At 38.6% G+C, this 20,191-nt stretch overlaps 1 long non-coding RNA gene and 1 pseudogene across 3 annotated transcripts in view; one reads left to right on the forward strand and one right to left on the reverse strand.

The window, feature by feature from the left end:
* Positions 1–20,191, forward strand: part of LOC103543225 (uncharacterized) — a 209,731-nt gene that overhangs the window by 161,846 nt on the left and 27,694 nt on the right. Inside the window, exon 2 of one of the 3 annotated variants that reach the window (XR_011530265.1) lies at positions 2,902–3,082. The exons of the other annotated variants lie outside the window; for them this stretch is intronic. This is a non-coding gene — a long non-coding RNA (uncharacterized lncRNA). The remainder of the gene's footprint in view (positions 1–2,901; positions 3,083–20,191) is intronic. 3 annotated transcript variants of the gene reach the window in all.
* On the reverse strand, positions 16,204–17,168 carry LOC139077981 (olfactory receptor 7A17-like; annotated as a pseudogene).

Raw genomic sequence — 20,191 nt, forward strand, 5'->3', positions numbered from 1 at the left:
TCTCCATTTGGCCTCATAAATAAATACACTAATTAATCAAACAAGCAAACAGCAACAGCAATCTCTCAGCTCTGGTCTATGCTAGATTGGCTCTCAGGTCACTTCAGGTAAATGTTCTTGGCTTCCATTGTCTCTGATCCTGTCCTGCAGTGTCTACTGGGCTCTTGGATTCACCGATGGATAGGAACTCTGAGATGAAGTTCTTGCCATGGAAGTCCAAATTCCTCCCTGGATGTTTGATGATGGAGGGTAAAGCTCTATCCCCAGACAAGACAATAGGAAGGGGTCAAGTGTTAGACCTTGAGCCAGACTTAGGACTTCAAATTTATCAATCATGTCTCATTCAGCCCAAGGATGCACACAGAGGGCCTTCAGTAGAGGAGGTATATACAGCTCCCTATATCTGCTCATTAGATACATATTACTACAACCTCTAAGCACATGATTTCCCTTGGGGACACTGCTCTGGACAGAAAGGAAGTTTTCCCTGCAGATTCTTTGTTCCCAAGAGATCAGGTTAGAAGTCAGGTGGATCCAGTTTTTATCACTCATCCATTAATTTTCCTGTCTTCTGGAGGCCTAACTTTCCAGCACCTTATCCCAACACTGAGCCAAAGTTTTTTCCAATATAAGGCTGAGAAATCTTTTTTATTAGGTCCCTTGGATATTCAAAGAATTGTCTTGTGGTGGGGACACAACCCCTCATATCTTCAGAAAATTACTTTTTGCCTCTCCAAGAAAGGGGATAACTTTATTTCTTTAATATGAAACCCTGGTCAGTACACTGCTTGGCTTCATGACAGTTTTGCCAACTCAATTAGGAATTTTATATGCATATCACAGCTTAGAGCTGTCATTTAGTCCCTCATTATAAAAGGTTAGTTAACTTAGATTATCTGATTTAGTTTTTAGAAAGGTCCCTTCTATGAGTTTGTACTATTATGGACTCCATTCTCTGTCCAAGAAATGGGGCTTGGGAGGTTCAGTGATCTACCCAAAGTTATATCTGAGTAAGGGATAGGACATTTTACCAGAATTCTGTAAAGTTGTTTCCAGTTTTCAAACTCTGGGCTAGTGGTTCTGAACTAGAGATGATTTTGCCCATGATGACATTTGCAATGTCTGAAAGGATACCACTAAGCATCTAAAATATACAGCACAGCACCCAACATGAATAATTATTCTGTCCCAAATGTCAACAGTGAGAAAATGAGCAAACTTATTATAGACCAGCAAGCTTCCAACTTCACTGTGCATACCAATTACCTAGGATTCTAGTACCAATGCAGATTCTGATTCAGTGGGTGCTGGTGGGCACAGAGACTCTGCATTTTAAATAAGCTCCTGGGTGATGTTGATGCTGCAGGTCCTAGACTGTGGATCCCTCTTTGGGTAGCAAGGTTGTGATCCTGTGGTAGATTTAGGCGTAGGTAGTTTTAGGTCTTCTGCACCAAAAATCATCTCTGCATGTAATTTTGAAGGACTAGTATATTCACTCATTCCGGAGACTCTGATAAATTATGTTTTTTATTCTTTTATAGAAGGGCCCTTTAATGACATCAAATAAAATACATCCAAAAAAGACTTTGCAGTAGGCAGAATAAGGGCCTCCAAAAGATGTCTATGTCCTGGTGCCAGAAATCTTGAATATGTTAGTTCATATGGCAAGGGGGGATTAAGATAGCTGGTGGAATAAGGTTGCTAATCAGTTTACCTTAACGAGATTAGCCATGATTGCCCATGTGGAACTAAGATAATGAAAAAGTTCCTCTAAATGTGGAAAGCTGTGGAAGAGAGAGGAAAGTGTCAGAGTCAGGGAGAGATTTGAAAATGTTACACTGGTGGCTATGAAGATGCAGGAGAGGCATGAGGCAAGGAATGCAGCTGGGCCCTTGAAACTGGAATAGCAAAGTAAATGGACTCTCTCCTGAAGCCTCCAGAAGGAACTCAGCCCTGAAGACACCTTGATTTTATCGCTTTTCATTTCAGGCTTCTGATTTCCAGAATTGTAGGAGCATAAATTCATTCCTTTTCTGCTAAGTGTGATAATTTGTTACAGCAGCAATAGGAATCTAATATAGACATCTATTCAGTAAAATTTTGTCAAGGAAACTGAGTTTAAGCCTCTCAGTTCACTTATTTAGCTTCCCTTGGGTAAGAGCATTTTATGTTGAAATCCCACCTTAAGTGGAAGAAATTTTAACTCAACTTGAAGATATTCTGCTCAGTAGCTGGTGTAGAGAATTACCCATTGCATAAGTGTAAACATGGTTCTGACTTTGAGGCCTTTGAGGCATAAAGATAGGAAATGTAATTTGTTATTAAAATTAGGGTTATCCATTCTAATTTATATCTTTGTGTCTAAATTTCTACATTCTTTTAGTTTCATGTTAATTCAAACATTCATTCTTTTCATGTCTATCCTCTCCAACTCTCAGGGTATCTTTCAACATAAAAGGTGTTTACATATATATTTGGGTGTTAAAATGTGAAAGAAAATATATACAAACATAAACACACATTTACATAAACATACCTTTTACCCTTGAATGTTTTATTTGACTCAATAAAGTATTTCCACATATTTCATGTACTCCTTGCATATCCATCAGAAATAAGGAAATTGAGTCTCAGAGGCATTCTTTTTTTAAGAATTACATAACAAAGCAGTTAATGATCATTGTGCACTTTCTTGATTATACCTAAATGAACCCATACAGTACGTACTCTCAGTTTTTGTATGGCTCTTTTAGTCCAGCAAATGATACATTTTAAGTATGTGCAATTTTTGCATGTAATTATACTCAAATACTTTAGTTAAATGGAAAAAAAACTGGGGATCTCGTCAAGATGGCGGTGTGAGTAAATGCTGAACTCGTCTCCTCCCACGAACAGAACCAGGTTACAACAATTTTTGGAAGAACTACCCTGGATTGAAAACTGAAAACGGATAAGAAGAACCTCCACGACAAGGGACAGTCCTGACGAAGGCAGAAGAGGCAGTAATTACTGCTGGAGAGGAAAAAAGCCACCTTTGGGAGCAGTGGAGCTTCTCAGCTGGCCAGGCGGGAGACACCCCAAGGTACGAGCCCTCCCTGGAGGAGTGAGGTCTGGAGCGGGGGCAATACTGCTGTAAGCATCCTTCAGACTCAGCCCAACTGAGATGGGGGTCTTACCCTCTGGCTTTGCGGCTATTGACTGCAGCAGGGACACCCCCAGAAAAGCTATCGGCCGAAAGCCGAAAAGACCCGGGTCTTAAAGGACCCATGCACAAACTCACTCATTGCAGCAACCTAAAATCACCAGAGAGAAGTCTGACAGTCCTTTGGTGAAATGAGACTCACCTGGTGGGCTCTGGGGGCATCTTGTTGAGAGGAGGGACCTATCTGGAGACTGAGACATTGGTGGGGGCTATTGTTCTGAGCTGGTCCAGGGGTGCTGATATGGACACTGGTAGGGGCCATTGAGGTCCATCCCTTGGGCTGTTAGCCCAGGGGTCTGCCACACCCACTAGAGCACAGGTTTAATCCAGTTCAGCCAGGGAAGGCAACCCGCCCTAGGGACTGGCCCCACCTAACAGCAAGCCCTCAGGCTACTTTTCAGCCTACATTGACTGGGTGTCTTGATCCTCTACAGGCAGGCAAGGGTGTCTGCCTCTGTGGGGCAGGGCCTGTGTAAAGACGAGGTTATCTGTGGGGGGCATTGGTTGAGAGGTGGGAGCCACTGCAGTGTGGCATTGGGGTATGCTCCAGGGGGTTGAGAAGGGTGCATGGACCAGGACTGTGTTGACAGTGTATGTGGTCCTGTGGGGGGTGAGGTTTAGCAGCAGCAGCAGACCTGTGCTTCACAAATAGCCATAAAAAGGATCAGCACCACCTTCCAAAGCCTGAAACAATTGAGTGCCCCCATGCCAAGGGCTAGCCCCACTCAGCTGCACTCCTAAGAGAACTGACAAGAGCCTTGTAGACCTGAGGCCTATCACAACTGTACGCCCCTGAGCCTAGTAACCAGCTACATTGGGTACCAACCCAATTAAGAGGAAAACTGCAACAAGAGAGTGCTGATAGACTTTGTAGCCAACAGGGCTGAGGCTCCTCAAACCGGATTTACAAACAGCTGGCCAGGGAAGGAAAGGTTAGACTCCCTGGGTACCTGCAGTGGGAGCAACCCTGCCACAGCAGAAGAACACAAGTAGCCCACAAAGGGGTCACTCCTGGTTCTTATGGATTGGTGATGAGAGGGAAGCACACTGCTGGGCCTCATAAGGCATCTCATATATAAGGCCACTTCTCCAAGATCAGGAGACTTAGTTGACTCACCTACTACAAAGAAAATAGTACAGAGAAAGAGGCATAATGAGGAGGCAAAGGAATACTTTCCAAGCAAGAGAACAGTAGAAAACTCCAGAAAAAGGACTAAGTGAAACAGAAACTAGCAACCTACTTGATAAAGAGTTCAAGCAAAATATAATGAGGATGCTCACACATATGTGGAGAAGAATGGATGAACACAGTGAGCACATCAGCAAAGAACTGGAAGATATTAAAAAAAATCCAATCAGAAATGAAGAATACAACGCTCGAAATGAGAAATTCACTAGAGGGACTCAATAGCAGAGTAGAGGAAGCAGAAGAATGGATCAGCAAGCTAGACGAAAGGCTAGAGGAAATCACCCAAGCAGAATAGAAAAGAGAAAAAAGAATTAGACAGAATGAGAACAGTGTAAGAGAACTCTGGGACAATATCAAGCATGCTAACATTCAGAAGGAAAAGAGAGAGACAAAGGGGCAGAAAATTTATTTGTTGAAATAATAGAGGAAAATTTTCCTAACCCAAGGGAGGAAACAGACATCCCAGTTCAGGAAGCACAGAGAGCTCCAAACAAGACAAGCCCAAAGAGGCCCACACCAAGGCATATTATAATCAAAATGTCCCAAATTAAAGACAAAGAGAGAATCCTAAAAGCAGCAAGAGAAAGGCCACAAGTGACATATAAAGGGAAGCCCATTAGGCTATCAGCAGACTTCTCAGTCAAGACCCTACAGGCGAGAAAAGAATGGCATGACATATTTAAAGTGCTAAAAGGAAAAAACCTACAGTCAAGAATACTCTAACCATTAAGGTTGTCATTCAGAATGGAAGGAGAGATAAAGAGCTTCCCAGACAAACAAAAATTAAAGGAGTTTATCACCAAAAAACCAGTTCTGCAAGAAATGCTGAAGGGACTTATTTAAGTGGGAAAGCAATAACCACAAATAGAGATTAAAAAATTATCAAAAAACCCCAAAACAACAACAACAAAAACACCAGGCAATAAAATCACTTTTAAGGTAAAAATATATTAAAGGCAGCAGATCAACTACCTGTGAAGATAATATGAAGGTTAAAAGAGAAATGTACTAAAATCACCTATTTCAATGATAAGAGGGTAATGAATAGACATACACTAAACAAGAGACTATATATGATGTGAAAAACATATAATGTGGGAGGACGGGAGTGAAAAAGTAGAGCTTTTAGAAAGAGGTCAAGCTAAAGAATCTATCTACTCAATATAGACTGTTATACACATAGTATATTAAATAGGCTCCTCATGGTGACCACAAATCAGAAACCTATAAGAAGCAGGAAAAAAAGTAAGACAAAAGAAATCAAACATATTACTAAAGATACCCATCAAACCACAAGGGAAGAGAGCAAGAGAAAAAGAAAGGAACAGAGAAGAACTACTAAAACACCAGAAAAAAAGGTGACAAAATGGCAATAAATACACATTTATCAATAGCTACTTTAAATGTCAATGGACTAAATGCTCCAATCAAATGCCATAGGGTGGTCAATTGGATAAAAAAACAAGACCCATGTATATGCTGCATACAAGAGACACACTTCAGACCTACAGAGACTCACAAACTGAAAGTGAAACGATGGAAAAAGATATTCCATGCAAAAGGCAAAGAAAAGAAAGCGGGGGTAGCAATACTTATATCAGACAAAATAGACTTTAAAACAAAAACTGTAATAAGAGACAAAGATGGGCACTACATAATGATAAAGGGAGCAATCCAACAAGAAAATATAACACTTGTAAATATCTATGCACCCAACATAGGAGCGCCTAAATATATAAAGCAATTATTAATAGACATAAGAGGAGAAATAGACAGTAACACAATAATAGTAGGGGACTTTAACACTCCACTTACACCAATAGATAGATCATCCAAACAGAAGATCAATAAGGAAACACTGGCCTTAAAGGACACATTAGACCAGATGGACTTAGTAGATATATACAGAACATTCCCTCCAAAAACCACAGAATACACATTCTTTTCAAATGCACATGGAAGATTCTCTATGATTGATCACATATTAGGCCACAAAACAAGTCTCCATAAATTTAAGAAGCTCGAAATAATACCACGCATCTTTTCTGACAACAAAGGTATGAAATTGGAAACCAACTAAGAAAGAAAACCAGAAAACCCACAAAAATGTGGAGATTGAACAAAATGCTACTGAACAACGATTGGGACAATGACGAAATTAAAGAAGAAATAAAAAAATTCCTAGAGACAAATGAAAATGAAAACACGACATGCCAAAATCTGTGGGATACAGCAAAAGCAATTCTAAGAGGAAAGTTTATGGCAATTCAGGCCTACCTCAACAAAGAATAAAAATCCCAAATAGACAATCTAAAAGTGCACCTAAAGGTACTGGAAAAAGAACAACAAACAAAGCCCAAAATCAGCAGAAGGAAGGAAATAATAAAAATCAGAGCAGAAATAAATGAAATAGAGACTAAAAAAAAAAAAAAATAGAAAAAATTAATAAAACCAAGAGCTGGTTCTTTGAAAAGATAAACAAAATTGACAAACCCTTAGCTAGACTCACCAAGAAAAAAAGAAAGAAGGCTCAAATAAATAAAATCAGAAATGAAAGAGGAGAGATTACAACGGACACCTCAGAAATACAAAAGATAATAAAAGAATACTATGAAAAGCTATATGCCAACAAATTGGATAACCAAGAAGAAATGGATAAATTCTTAGAAACATACAACCTTCCAAAACTGGACCAAGAAGATGTAGAAAATTTGAATAGACTGATCACCAGTGAGGAGATCGAAACAGCAATCAAAAACCTCCCCAAAAATAAAAGTCCAGGACCAGATGGCTTCCCTGGTGAATTCTACCAAACATTCAAAGAAGTCTTAATACCTATCCTTCTCAAACTCTTCCAAAAATTTGAAGAGGAGGGGAGGCTTCCTAACTCCTTCTATGAAGCCAACATCATCCTGATACCAAAACCAGATAAGGATAACACAAAAAAAGAAAATTACAGGCCAATATCACTGATGAACATCGATGCGAAAATCCTCAACAAAATACTAGCAAATCAAATACAACCACACATTAAAAAGATCATACATCATGATCAAGTGGGTTTCATTCTAGGAATGCAGGGATGGTTCAACATCCACAAATCTATCAACGTGATACACCACATTAACAAAACGAAGAATAAAAATCACATGATCATCTCAATAGATGCAGAGAAAGCATTTGACAAGATCAAGCATCTGTTTATGATAAAAACTCTAAATAAAATGGGTACAGAAGGAAAATACCTCAACACAATAAAGGCCATATATGACAAACCCACGGCAAATATCCTTCTCAATGGAGAAAAACTGAAAGCTATCACTCTAAGAACAGGAACCAGACAAGGATGCTCACAGTCACCACTCTTACTTAACATAGTATTGGAAGTCCTAAGCAGAGTAATCGGGCAAGAAAAAGAAATAAAAGGGATCCAAGTTGGAAAAGAAGAAGTGAAACTGTCACTCTTTGCAGACGACATGCTTTTATATCTAGGAAACCCTAAAGATTCCACTAAAAAACTTTTAGAAATAATAAAGGAATACAGTCAAGTTGCGGGACACAAAATCAACATACAAAAATTAGTTGCATTTCTATACACTATTAACGAAGTAGCAGAAAGAGAAATTAAGAATACAATCCCATTTACAATTGCAGCAAAAAGAATAAAATACCTAGGAATAAACTTAACCAAAGAGGTGAAAGATCTGTACACTGAAAACTATAAAACATTATTGAAAGAAATCGAAGAAGACACAAAGAAATGGAAAGATATTCCATGCTCTTGGATTGGAAGAATTAACATCGTTAAAATGTCCATACTTCCTAAAGCAATCTATAGATTCAACGCAATCCCTATCGAAGTTCCAACAACATGTTTTACAGAAATAGAACAAAGAATCCTAAAATTTATATGGAATAACAAAAGACCCTGAATAGCCAAAGGATTCCTGAGGAAAAAGAATAAAGCTGGAGGTATCACACTCCCTGATTCCAAATTATACTACAAAGCCATAGCAACCAACCAGCATGGTACTGGCACAAAAACAGACACACAGATCAATGGAACAGAATTGAGAGCCAGAATTAAACCCACACATTTATGGACAGCTAATATTTGACAAGGGAGCCAAGAGCATACGATGGTGAAAGGAGAGTCTCTTCAATAAATGGTTTTGGGAAAACTGGACAGCCACATGCAAAAGAATGAAAGTAGACCATTCCCTTACACCATGCACAAAAATAAACTCAAAATGGATTAAAGACTTGAATGTAAGACCCAAAACCATGAGACTTCTAGAAGAAAACATAGGCAGTATGCTCTTTGACATCAGTCTGAGTAGCATATTTTCAAGTCCCATGTTTGAGAGGACAAAAGAAAAAATGAACAAATGGGACTACATCAAACTAAAAAGCTTCTGCACAGCAAAGGAAACCATCAACAAAAGGAAAAGACAACCTAACAATTGGGAGAAGATATTTGCAAACCATGTATCAGATAAGGGGTTAATATCCAAAATATACAAAGAACTAATACAACTCAACAACAAAAAATCTAACAATCCAATTAGAAAATGGGCAAAAGATCTGAAGAGAGATTTCTCCAAAGAAGATATATGGATGGCCAAAAGGCATATGAAAAGATGCTCAACATCATTAGCTATCAGGGAAATGCAAATCAAAACTACAATGAGGTATCACCTCACTCCGGTCAGAATGGCTATAATTAACAAGACAGGAAACAACAAGTGTTGGAGAGGATGTGGGGAGAAGGGAACCCTCATACACTGCTGGTGGGAATGTAACCTGGTGCAGCCACTATGGAAAGCAGTATGGAGTATCCTCAGAAAATTAAGGATAGATCTACCATATGATCCATCTATTCCACTGCTGGGTATTTATCCAAAGAACTTGAAAACAGAAAGACATAAAGATACTTGCACCCCTATGTTCATTGCGGCATTATACACAATAGCCAAGACATGGAAGCAACCCAGGTGCCCATCAAGGGACGAACGGATAAAGATGTGGTATTTATACACGATGGACTACTACTCAGCCATAAGAAATGACAAAATCCGGCCATTTGTGACAACATGGATGGACCTTGAGGGTATTATGCTGAGTGAAATAAGTCAGAGGGAGAAAGTCAGATACCATACGGACTCAATCATAAGTAGAAGATAAAAACAACGACAAAAAAACACATAGCATTGGAGATTGGATTGGTGGTTACCATAGAGGAAAGGGGGAGGGGGGAGGGGAAAAGGGGTGATTAGGCTCACATGTGAGGGGATGGACTATAATTAGTTTTCGGGTGGTGAACATGATGTAATGTACACAGAATTTGAAATATGATGTACATCCAAAAATAAAAAAAGGAAAAAAACTAATGATGCATGATCAAGGTAGCATCTAGAGCACAGGTAGCTGATTCACTCTTAACAGGGTCAGGAGACATGTCTTCTAACTGGGAAGAAAGAAAAGTGTTATATATGGATATAGAAACAGTGAATTAAATGTAGTAATTCACATGATATTTGTAATTAGAAGATTAACATAGAAATACTAAATAGAAATGCACTAAACTGACATTAATTGGTTCAAGACAAAAATGCACTATGGCCACATATAACATGATAAATGAGTCTTAAAAACACAATATATAGATGGACAGCTGACCACAGACTCATGAGAAGCTCAGGATAAGTTAGAAAAACTCCACACCATATAATCCCATTTGATAAAAAGGTATTATTCTAAATCACTTGATTTTAGGATGATTTGTTATACAGCAATAGCTATTTGATACAATAATCAAAGCAAACAGAAATGAGGGCAATTTAAAAATCTGTTTCTCTTTATTTTTGGCATATGTTCTAATTGAAGACAGCCTTCATGATCATTCTCCTTATTCAACTTAATTTCAGATAATTGCATTAACAAGTGACATATTGAAATTCCATTCCAAGGGCCATGAAGAGGTTGGAAGGACATGCATGTTTGTCGAACAAACTGCCCACCCTGAGTCACATGACTGGGTAGGAATTCAAGCTCTCTTGTGAGTCATCCTTTGATTATGAAGATTGAGGAAATTCCTCAGTTATAATTGTAGGCAGCACTGAAATTTTTCAAACAGAAACAGAAAACTAGCTCAGTAAAATCTATAAAGACACCAACTAATCATTCACTCAAATGCATAAACCCCCTTACACGTGGACACCAATATTCCACACCTCAATGAGTAGATGTATATCATGAAAAGGAATATTTTGCAGAGTAACAAAATGTGTGATTTAAAATTTTGCTTCCTCATATCTAAAGACATCGCTGACTCTAAGACCATATTAGGTCAATCTATTATTAAAATCTGTCTTTCTGTGAAGACTCTTCTGGGAGATCTATATTTGATTATCAATTTTTGCCAAAGATTATGGTAGGCATAATCTAGACACTGAGCTGAATAAGAGAATAACACCGGGAGGCTGGTTACTAAACTCAGTAGCATGTAAAGTCTACAATGTCAGCAAGAGCAGTTAAGGCAGTGAAATAGAAGAGAATAATGGACTCAAATGAAAATATAGTTTCAGATTTTTCTCTGCAATAAAATTATATAAATGGCCTCAGTTGCTAAGTGTAGTTTTTTCCACATGAGTAACACAACTCATAACTATTCTTTCAGGAAAACCAGAAAAAATATTCCTTGGGATGATATGTATTATTTGAGAGAAACTTATTTAAGAAAAAATTCTTGCCCCAAGAAATAAATAGAAATTTATAAATATTTCTGATGCAAGTTTGGGAAAAACTTTGTGAAAGTAAGAGGATGGATAAAGGGGAAAACTTTCTATAAATCAGACAGAGCAGAGAGCTTAATCAAGTGAGTCACTTAAATTGTACAAAGAAGTTTAAGTCAAAGAAATGAAAATTCCCAGGGCCAGCCCAGTGGCATAGCAGTTAAATTTGAGTGGTCCGACTTGGCAGCCTGAGGTTCACTGGTTCGGATCCTGGGCACAAACCTAGCACCACTCATCAAGCCATGCTGTGGCAGCATCCCATATAGAGGAGCCAGAAGGACTTACAACTAGGATATAGAACTATGTACTGGGGCTTTGGGAAGAAAGGAAAAAGAAAAGAGGAAAATTGGCAACAGATGTTAGCTCAGTGCCAAGCTGCCTCACCAAAAAAAAAAAAAAAAAAAAAGAAATGAAAATTCCAAAAATAAATAGAAAGAGGAGATTCTGTTTCCAAAATCTGTTTAAAAATCACAATTTCTGGCTCTGAGGTTTTTTTTTAAATTGAGTTCATAGCGGTTTACATCAATGTGAGATTTTTCTCTTTCTGTAAGTTCATTATTGAAGTATGGAAAAGCAACTGATTTTTGTACGTTCATTCTGTACCCTGCAACTTTACTGTAGTTGTTAATATTTTTATTAGTTTTCTGATGGATTTTTTGTTTTTTTCCATATATAAGATCATGGCATCTGCAAACAGTGAGAGTTTCACTTCTTCACTCCCTATTTAGATTCCATTTATTCCTTTCTCTTGCCTAATTGCTCTGGCCAAAACCTCCAGTACTATGTTGAATAAGAGAGGTGAGAGTGGGCTTTGTCTTGTTCCTGTTCTCAGGGGGATGGCGCTCAGTTTTTGCCCATTGAGTATGATGTTGGCTGTGGGTTTGTCATATGTGGCCTTTATTATGTTGAGGTAATTTCCCTCTATCCTCATTTTGTTAAGAGTTTTTTTTTAATCATAAATGGCTGTGGGATCTTGTCAAATGCTTTCTCTGCATCTATTGAGATGATCATGTGGTTTTTATTCCTCAGTTTGTTGATGCAGTGTATCACCTTGATTGATTTATGGATGTTGAACCATCCCTGTGTCCCCGGTATGAATCCTACTTGATCACAGTGTATGATCTTTTTGATGGATTGCTGAATTCGGGTTGACAAAATTTTATTGAGAATTTGCATCTATGTTCATCAGCAATATTGGCCTGTAGTTTTCCTTTTTTGTGCTGTCCTTGTCAGGCTTTGGTATCAGAGTGATATTGACCTTGTAGAATGTTAGGAAGTGTTCCATCTTCCCTAATTTTTTGGAATATCTTGAGAAGGATAGGTATTAAATCCTCTCTGAAAGTTTGGTGGAATTCCCCAGGGAAGCTGTCTGGTCCTGGGCTTTTATTTTTGGGGATACTTTTGATTACTGTTTCAATTTCTTTCCTTGTCATTGGTATATTCAGATAGTCTGTTTCTTTTTGATTCAGCTTTGGGAGGTTCTAAGAGTCTAAGAATTTATCCATTTCCTCTAGATTATCCATTTTGTTGGCATACAGTTTTTTGTAGTATTCTCTTATAATCCTTTGTACTTCTGTGGTGTCTGTTGTTATTTCTCTTCTTTCATTTGTGATTTTGTTTATCTGAGCTTTCTCTCTTTTTTTCTTTCTAAGTCCTGCTAGGGGTTTTTCAATTTTATTTATCTTCTCAAAGAACCAGCTCTTTGTTTCATTGACCCTTTCTACTGCCTTTTTTGTTTCAATAGCATTTATTTCTGCTCTGATTTTTGTTATTTCTCCTCTTCTGCTGACTTTGGGCTTTGTTTGTTCTTCTTTTTCTAATTCAGTTAGGTGTAATTTGAGATTGCTTACTTGGGATTTTTCTTGTTTGTTAAGGTGAGCCTGTATTGCGATGAATTTCCCTCTCAACATGGCTTTTGCTGCATCTCATATGAGTTGGTGTGGTACGTTATAATTTTCATTGGTCTCCAGACACTTTTTGATTTCTCCTTTAATTTCTTCAATGACCCGTTGGTTTTTCAATAGCATATTGTTTAGTCTCCACATCTTTGTCCCTTTCTCAGCTTTTTTCTTGTAACTCATTTCTAGCTTTATAGCATTATGATCAGAAAAGATGCTTATTATTTCAATTTGCTTAAATTTATTGAGGCTTGCCTTGTTTCTCAACATATGGTCTATCCTTGAGAATGTTCTATGCGCACTTGAGAAGAATGTGTATTCTATTGTTTTTGGATGGGGTATCTATATATGTCTATTAAGTCCAACTGGTTTAGCTTTTCATTTAATTCCACTGTTTCATTTTGATTTTCTGTCTGGATGATCTATCCATTGATGTGAGTGGAGTGCTGAGATCCCCTACTATTATTGTGTTGTTATTAATATCTTCTTTTAGGTTTGTTAATAGCAGCTTTATGAACTTTAGTGCTCCTCTGTTGGGTGCATAGATATTTATAAGTGTTATTTCTTCTTGATGGAGTGTCCCTTTGATCATTTTTACTGCCCCTTTTTGTCTCTCTTTACCTGTCTTATCTTGAAGTCTACTTTGTCTGAAAGTATTGTGACACCTGCTTCTTTTGTTTTCCATTAGCTTAGAGTATCATCTTCCACCCCTTCAGTCTGAGCCTGTGTTTGTCATTGGAGCCGAGGTGTGTTTCCTGGAGGTAGCATAGTGTTGGTTCTTGTTCTTTAATCCATCTTACCACTCTGTGTCTTTTATTGGAGAATTCAATCCATTTACATTTAGGGTGATTGTTGATGTATGAGGGCTTAATGCTGTCATTTTTCCACTCATTTTCTGGTTTTCCTGCCTTTCCTTTGTTTCTTGTCCTGTGTGTTTTGGTCTACCCATTGAATTATGTAGTTTTTTTTTTTTATGCAGTGTTTCCTTATTTATTCTTTGTGTCTCTGTTCTGCTTCTTTGTTTAATGGTTCCCCTGAGGTTTGTGTTTAGAATCCCATAGATAAGATAGTCCATTTTCTGATGGCCTCTTATTTCCTTAGTCTAAACTGATTCAGTCCCTTTCCTCCTTCCCTCCTAAGTTGTTTTTCTCATATCTTATTCCATCTTGTGTTGTGAATTTGTGGTTAAAATGACAGGATTATCTTTGTTTTTGGTGTTTTCCTTCCCTTTAGCTTAATGCTATAGTTGAATATTTGCTATCTTATTCTGATTTTGTTTACCTATTTTATCTCCTTACTCTGTGTTTTGTGACCCCTTTCTCTCCTTTTTCTTTTTCAGGTATGAGGGCCTTCTTGAGGATTTCTTCTAGGGAGGGTCTCATGGCTATGAAGTCCCTTAGATTTTTGTTTGTCTGGGAAAGTTTTTATTTCTGCCTCATATCTGAAGGATAGTTTTGCTGGATAGAGTATTCTTGGCTGGAGATTTTTGTCTTTTAAAGATTTGAATATGTCATTCCAGTCTCTCCTAGCCTGTAAGGTTTCTGCAAAGAAGTCCACTGAAAGCCTGATAGGGGTTTCTTTCTAGGTTATTTTCTTCTTCTGCCTCACTGCCCTTGCTATTCTTTCTTTGTCATTCATTTTTGCCAGTTTTACTTCTATATGCCTTGCAGTAGGTCTTTTTATATTGACAAATCTAGGAGATCTGGAAGATTCTTCCACACAGATTTCCCTCTCTTTCCCTAGGTTTGGGAAGTTCTGTGCTATTATTTCTTTGAACATGCTTTCTGCTCCATTCTCCTTCTCTTCTTCTTGAATACCTATAATTTTTATGTTGCATTTCATCATTGAGTCAGATATTTCTTGGAGACTTTCTTCATTTGTTCTTAGTCTTAGTTCTCTCTCCTTCTCTATCTGGAGCATTTCAACATGTCTATTCTCAATTATGCTGATACATTCCTCTATGATGTCCACTCAAGCATTCAGGGAATCCATATTTTGTTTTATCTCTTCCATTGTGTCTTTCATCTCTAATATTTCTGATTGATTCTTCCTTATAGTTTCAATCTCTTTTGTGAAGTAACTCCTTACCTCGTTGAATTGTTTCTCTACATTCTCTTTTACCTCGTTGAGTTTTTTTAAAAAATTGGCACTGGAGCTAACAACTGTTCCCAATCATCTTTCTTTTTTCTTCTGCTTTTTCTCCCCAAGTCCTTCCAGTACATAGTTGTATATTTTAGTTGTAGGTCCTTCTAGTTGTGGCATGTGGGACACCACGTCAGTGTGGCCTGCAAGTGGTGCCATGTCTGTGCCCAGGACCTGAACCAGTGAAATCCTGGGCTGACAAAGCAGAGTGCATGAACTTAACCACTCAGCCACAGGGCTGGCCCTTGACTTATTTGATAATAGCTATTTTTAATTCATTGTCATTTGATTTACATATTTCTGTGTCCTCAGGACTAAATTCTGGTTGCTTGTCAATTTCTCTCTGGTCTGGAGATTTGATGTAGTGTCTGGTGTTGCTAGAGGTAGGTTGGGTCTTACACATTCTGATATTATTTGCTTTCAGTTACGGCCTATCGCCACTAGTTGGGGGTCTAGAGCTGCATATTATGAGCACTCCACCTTCAGCTGAGATGAAGGGCTGTGGAGTGGTGGGGGGCGGGTGGGGAGAAGGGCGCTTTCTCCTGCATGTACTCCAGGCTTTTTCACTGTCGCTATCTGTCTCCTGGGGTGTTGGCTTGATGAGCTCACCCCTCATGAAATCTTTCACCCTGTTAGAGGGCTTCCCTCTAGGTTGCAAGGGCACTAGGGAGTCCTTGGTGATCCTGTGAATGAGTGACCCCTCCCCTGCTCCTTCCCTCATGGAACCTCCCATGGTTGCGATTGCAGTCTTTCTGGGAGGAAGCAAAGTTCTCTCTTACCCCATTCCAGCTCCTCTGAGGGGGGCTCCAGTCTCTCCACCCTGCATCGTGTGGCTGCATGTCTCTCTGAAGTTTTTGTCTTGTTAGGATATCTTCTGTTGGAGTATGTATGCCCCTTTTTGTTGTATGTTGGATGGGACAGAGTCCCGGGCAAGTTCACTCCACCATGATTCTGGCTCTGAGCTTTTGAGCCCTGCACTCAAGGGCTCTCTTTCAGCCCCAGGACAATTGTTTCTTTTATAGCTTTCTTCCCATAGAATCTTTTCAGAGCTCCCCTTATGTCTTCATTGGTCAGACTGTAAATAAAGGGGTTCAGCATGGGTGTGACCACAGTATACATCACTGAGGCTGTTGCACTTGAGTGTGAGTTGTGGGTAGCAGCAGAGCTAAGGAACACTCCAACACTTGTACAATAAAATAAGGAGATGTGATAAGTGAGATGCACAGGTGGAAAATGCTTTATACTTCCCCTGAGCTGATGAGATTCCACATATGGAGGAAACTACCTTAGTGTATGAGTAAAGAATACAAGCAAGGGAACCACCACCCAGCAGCCCAACTGCAAGATACATCATAATGTTATTAAGAAAGGTGTCAGAACAAGCAAGTTGGACCACTTGATTGGTTTCACAGAAAAAATGGGTGATTTCCATGTCTGTAAAGAAGGACTGTTGCACAACCATTAGGATTTATATCAAAGAATATAGGACACTCCTAATCCAGGACACCAGAACCAGGAGGCCACAAAACCAAGGGTTCATGATGACTGTGTAGTGCCAGGGATGACAGATGGCCACAAACCAATCATAAGCCATCACAATCAGGAGGAGGACGTCTAATCCTGAAAATAATACAAAAAATACATCTGTGCAATGCAGCCTTTATAGGTTATGACTTTGCTCCATGTCTGGATGTTCCACAGCATCTTTGGGATGGTGGCGAAGGTGAAACAGATCTCTACAAAGGACAGGTTGGAGATGAAATAGTACATGGGTGTGTGTAGATGGAGTCTTAGCTGATGGCCAGAATGATAAGCAGATTTTCAAAGACAGTTATCAGGTACATTGAGAGGAAAAGCACAAATATAAGGAGTTACAATTCTAGTTCTTGTGATTATCCTAGTAGAAGAAATTCTGAGATCTGTGTATCATTCCCCAGCTCCATGTGGTGGAGGTGACAACTAGGAAAGAAAAAATAATATGATTAATTTTCACACAATGGGCATTACTAACATAGTTGAAATGTTACAATTTATACTTTTCAGTCAAGAAACCAGTATATATCTTTTTCATGCATCTGATCCCCTTTAAAGGATCTCCTCTGATATATCTGATTATGATTTCCTATTCCACTCTAACTCTTTCTTCCAAAAGGTCATGCATTATACAGTTTTAATAAGAAATTCTTTAATGCATTTGAGGAATATATGTTGAGTACCGACCATCCTTCTAGGCACAGGTTATAGGGTGCTGATAACAAAAGTCCCTATAATCCAGTGATAGAGAAAGAATATAAGTAAATAAAAAATCATGTATCATGTCAGGTGGTGTCAGGTGTCACGAGGAAAACAAAAATAGGTATAAAGGAGAATGGATGGGGTATTATTTTTTTTTTTACTGGGAATTCAAGAAACTTGCCAACAAGGTGACGTTTTAATAACGCCTTCAAGGAAGATACAGCAGGAGAGAAGAAGTTGTCTGGGAAAAATGTGTGTCCTGCAGGGGAAAGAGCCAGTGCAAAGACCCTGAGGGAGGTCTTTCTTTCAGATATTCATGGCTCAAAAGGGAGCCAGTATATTGAGGGGAATGAGCAACAGGGAGAGTGATGCTAGATGGTGTCAGAGAATATTGAGGAATGAGGTGGCTCCCTGTTACAGCTTAAACTCAAGACACAGGGATTCCCTTGATAACATGTTGCTCCTTGAACTTTATTATTTTTTTCCCAAGGAATCCTATGGAAAAAATGGATATCCTCCTTATTTCAATCCATAGTTAATATTCTGGCTTCTGTATTTTAATCATTACATTTTAGAGTATATGAGCTGGGATATCCCTACCCTGAAAACTGTTCATGCCCCACAAAACACACACGTACATACAGAGTGCACTATGAATTCCTTGAGCCTTTTAGCTGCTAGGATCTTCTCACCCCCAACCATGATAATTAGGAAAAAAAATGACACAAGACATGTAGTGAACACAAAATTATCTTTACCCTAAAGAATGTAGAAATAGTACCCAAGTTCCAGTTTATAAGCCTCCCAAGGATATGTAGACATGGTACTTTAGAATCAAATGACCATTTTGTGCCCTGTATTAAAAGAAACATAAAGAATAGTTCAGAAACAGAGAGAGGAGAGAAAGAGATATGAGGGTGAAAAAAGACCTAATAAGCTCAGGTGGTCCCTGAGAGATCATGATGAGGAGAAAGTTTCTTTGGTTCTGGCAGCCTTCCAACCCCAGTTATATCCCCTTGACACCCAGAATAATGAATAAATCAGGAAAAACCAATTTACCCAAAAGAGAAAGGAGTGATATCTTTACAATATCAAGATATCTCATTGATTGAACATCCCACTAGAAAAATGAGCAAAGGGAATAAATCCACAATTTACGAAAGGAAATACACAATATACAATAGTGGGAGATTATTAAAGTGAAATGGTAAAGGGAACTTCTAAATTATATTAAATGCAAATCTTTTGGAATCACAAAACCTGGTATTGAATTTTGAATCTACCGTATAGTATCTGTTTGAACTTTGAGAGGCAAGTGAATCATGATAAATGTTTATATCCTCACCCAAATCATAGGAATAGGAGTATTGATCCTCCTGAGGTGGTTGAGGATATATGTAAAAAGTTTATCATTGTTTCTTCCTGTTAGTAAGAGGATGGTTACCAGTGATGATGATTCTCTTTGTTCCTTTTTGTGGAATGGTCAGTGCTAAGGCCCTGAGGAAGCTGCTTGCTTCAGTTGTTCAAGTCAAAAAAAGAAAGGTGATGTTGCAAGATGAATGAGCAAGAGGGAGTGTGGTGAGGCATGGTGTGAGTGAATGTCAAGATGTGAAATAGCTTCTCTGTTACTGCTGAAACTTCAAGACATACACAGTTTGTCATTCACACCATGGACCTCTTGCACTTTATTAATCTTGTAAAGGCACTCCATCAATTGTAATAAAGCCTGTCTTTAGTAACTTCTGTTTAGTGAGTTGTGGCCTGTTTTATAGGAACCAGCTTGAAACATATGAGCCCAGGTACATCTGCTCTGAGGGCTGCTTTCACTCCCTAATGGGCATACACACACACGCACACACACACACACACACACACCATGACCTATTTGGCTTCCATGCCCTTTCCCCCCCAGCCACACTGATTAGACTAAGAGTGGATATGATGCAAGCTGGCCAGAGCAATTATCTTTCCCCTAAAGAATGTAGAAATGGTATCCAGAATTTCCAAATTGTAAGCCTCCCATTGAAAAACAAATTTGGGGTTCTATATTCTCTGCACTGTATTTAAAAAAACATTAAAAAATCTGTTCAATAAATAAAGGGAGAGAAAGAGATAGAGAAATGAAATGGATGAGGAGAAAAAAATCTCATAAGATTAGGTGGCCCCTGAGAGACTGTGAGGAATAAAAATCTTCCTTGGTTCTGAGGGCATGCTAATCCTTATTAAATCCCCTTTATACCCAGAAAAATAATAAAAGAACAAAAATAAATTTGTCCAAAATCCAAAGTAGTTATATATTTACGGTGTCAAACACCTTATAAATTGAACACCTCAAGAGAAGAATGTGTAAAAGGAATAAATTGAAACTTCACAAAGGAAAATATATAAAGTACAACAAAAGTTGAGCATTTTTAATATCAAGAAGACTTCTTAGGGCCAGCCCAGTGGTGTAGTAATTAGGTTTGCACCCTCTGCTTTGGCGGCCAGAAGTTTGCAGGTTTGAATGCCAGGCACGGACCTACACACTGCTCATCAGCCCATGCTGTGGTGGCGTCCCACAAATAAAACAGAGGAAGATTGTCATAGATGTTAGCTCAGGGCCAATCTTCCTCAAGCAAAAAGAAGAGGATTGGCAACAGATGTTAGCTCAGGATCAATCTTCCTCACCAAAAAAACCCCCCAAAAAACCCCCCCAAAACACTTGTTTATCCTGAGCATATTCTGTATTTAC

This window comes from Equus przewalskii, chromosome 20, assembly GCF_037783145.1.
Source record: "Equus przewalskii isolate Varuska chromosome 20, EquPr2, whole genome shotgun sequence".
In the NCBI taxonomy this organism is placed as follows: domain Eukaryota; kingdom Metazoa; phylum Chordata; class Mammalia; order Perissodactyla; family Equidae; genus Equus; species Equus przewalskii.